Source organism: Euprymna scolopes, chromosome 31 (assembly GCF_053919585.1).
Source record: "Euprymna scolopes isolate OS-2025 chromosome 31, ASM5391958v1, whole genome shotgun sequence".
In the NCBI taxonomy this organism is placed as follows: Eukaryota; Metazoa; Mollusca; class Cephalopoda; order Sepiida; family Sepiolidae; genus Euprymna; species Euprymna scolopes.
Window position 1 is genome coordinate 28,095,197 of NC_136512.1, and position 2,644 is coordinate 28,097,840.

Consider the following 2,644-nt stretch of genomic DNA (forward strand, 5'->3'; position numbering starts at 1 on the left):
CACTTTCCGCATCTTGCTGGCAATTGCGAACGCCATGTAGCAAACTGAGTTCATCTGCAGCTAATAGATATCAAAAATCGGTAATATCGATCAATACTCGCAGCCATGTTTGCTTAACATTTAAACCATGTTCTGACCATTGCATGAGTGACGAATGACTGACAATCTTCACATTCTCTGTAGACGGTTTCACAAAGTCTTTAGAAACTGTGAGGTCACTTTGTTTCGCAGGATTGAGTGTCTGTCTCACACTAGGATGACCACTTTGTGCGTGAATAATCTTGACCTTGTCAAACCCGGGTGAGCTCAGGGACGAAGTGCAGGCAAGTAGCACGTGCTAGGTATTCCTCTTAATTGCACCAAGCAACCCATGAGTCACTCTCGTAGATCGATGCACCTTATTTTGACAAGTTCTGACCAAAGATACATCCACGTGCATTCTTTCACCAATTTTTTTTTATCGTTTCAAACCGCCGTCGAATGAACATCTCATTCGTAGTTTTCATTCGCAGCCTGAATCTGCTGGTAAATATATCTAAGATTCCTTTATAAAAAGAAGCAGTATCAGTGAACAAATTCAAGGTGGCGTCTTCCAGATGATTGCCGAGTTAATTCCTTTAAAAATGGCATCGTTCTGTGAGGTTAATATGTTGGGATTCCTTGTCTGGATTTTGAATTGGAAGCCATGCTTAATTTCAGATGAGTTTCCGATGGATAGCTAGTGTGTACAAGCCCTTGAGATGAAGAATTTCCATTAGGCAGCTCTCCTGTACAGATTCTGGATTTTATAATTTTGCAGCCAAAGAGCAAATGATCATTTTCGTGTTGACACGAAGGTATTATGTGCAGGAATGTTAAAAGATTTAATTTCTTTTAAGCTGTATGGATTCTGATTGGTTGATAGCAGACCGTGAATTAATCTGAGTCGTCAGTTCCTATCGGCAGCGTTTATAAATATAATCTCACAACTTCCAGGAATCCTTGGCCTTTTGGCCAAGATCAAGGTGTAGTATCTGTTCCGGCAGATACTGCAAGCTATGACTAGCTATGACTAGCAAAGACCAGATGTGGGGGCAACCCCACATGCCTGACCTTTAACCAGCTCCCATTTCCCACCTCTCGGGAGCTGGTCCCCTTTTTCCCTTCCCCCTCCCTTCACTCCTCACATTAAAAATTGGCCTTGTGCCTAATTTGCTCGGTGGGGGAGCAAATAAACACCATCTGTTCCGGCAGATACTCCAAGCAAAGACCATATGTGGGGGTAACCCCAGATATCAGACCTTGGTCAATGTAGGGGAAACCCTTCATACCAATTGTCGCTATCCAGCTCCCCTACTCCCCAGGGAGTTGGTCCCCATTTCCCCTTCCCTCCTCACATTAAAAATCGGCCTTGTGCCTAATTTGCTCGGTGGGGGGAGCAAATAAATACCATCTGTTCCGGCAGATACTGCAAGCTATGACTAGCAAAGACCAGATGTGGGGGCAACCCCACATGCCTGACCTTTAACCAGCTCCCATTTCCCACCTCTCAGGAGCTGGTCCCCTTTTTCCCTTCCCCCTCCCTTCACTCCTCACATTAAAAATTGGTCTTGTGCCTAATTTGCTCGGTGGGGGAGCAAATAAATACCATCTGTTCCGGCAGATGCTGCAAGCTATGACTAGCTATGACTAGCAAAGACCAGATGTGGGGGCAACCCCACATGCCTGACCTTTAACCAGCTCCCATTTCCCACCTCTCGGGAGCTGGTCCTCTTTTCCCTTCCCCCTCCCTTCACTCCTCACATTAAAAATTGGCCTTGTGCCTAATTTGCTCGGTGGGGGAGCAAATAAATACCATCTGTTCTTCAGATGCTGCACTTCATTTTCTTGTTCTCTTTCGGTGGAGGAGAAATTATTCACGACTGAGACAATTTTTATTTTTGTACCTTTTCTCCACGTTGAAAAACGACCCTGGTGTCTAACTCTGTCCTGTGGGGAGGCATAGTAAATAGGTACATATATACAAAGCATTGCCACACTGGACATAAGCATTAAATATATACTATCACAGCCTCATCATATACCAACGACACACTGGTACAGATAGAACTTACATCGACCCATATGCTAAAGTGTTGGCCGTCGATGCAACATTTTCCACGCGCCGAGTCTTCGTTTTGCACTCAGGTGAAAACCTCCTTACTCATGGTGCTGAGAGAGACCTTGTCTAATTTGTCATCATCTAATTAGTGACATCAGATGCTCTCCCTTTAGTGAAAGCCAGGACAACATTAAGCCAAACACCCATGGTAAGGTGTCCCACCTATTTACCACATACCGAATATCTTATGTATCATGTTACCATACGAGGCATGTCTGTTTTGTTCCCTTTTTCCAATATAGAGCGTTATCCATTGCCCACACCTGAAAACCAAGCACCTGTGCACCATTTTGTAGCCTGTACGGCTCTTTGCTGATGAAGCTGAAGCTGTAGAGATGCCCCTTCACACGCGTCGCGGTGACAATGCTTTCTCCATGTACACAGCCAAAAAATCGGGAAATGTTGCCGCTGTAGCTTCTTATACTTCGTAGAAATAGCATAAATGGTTTGCATGATGGATCACATTGAGTTCTGGCCCAATGCAATTTAGACAATATATTTGTT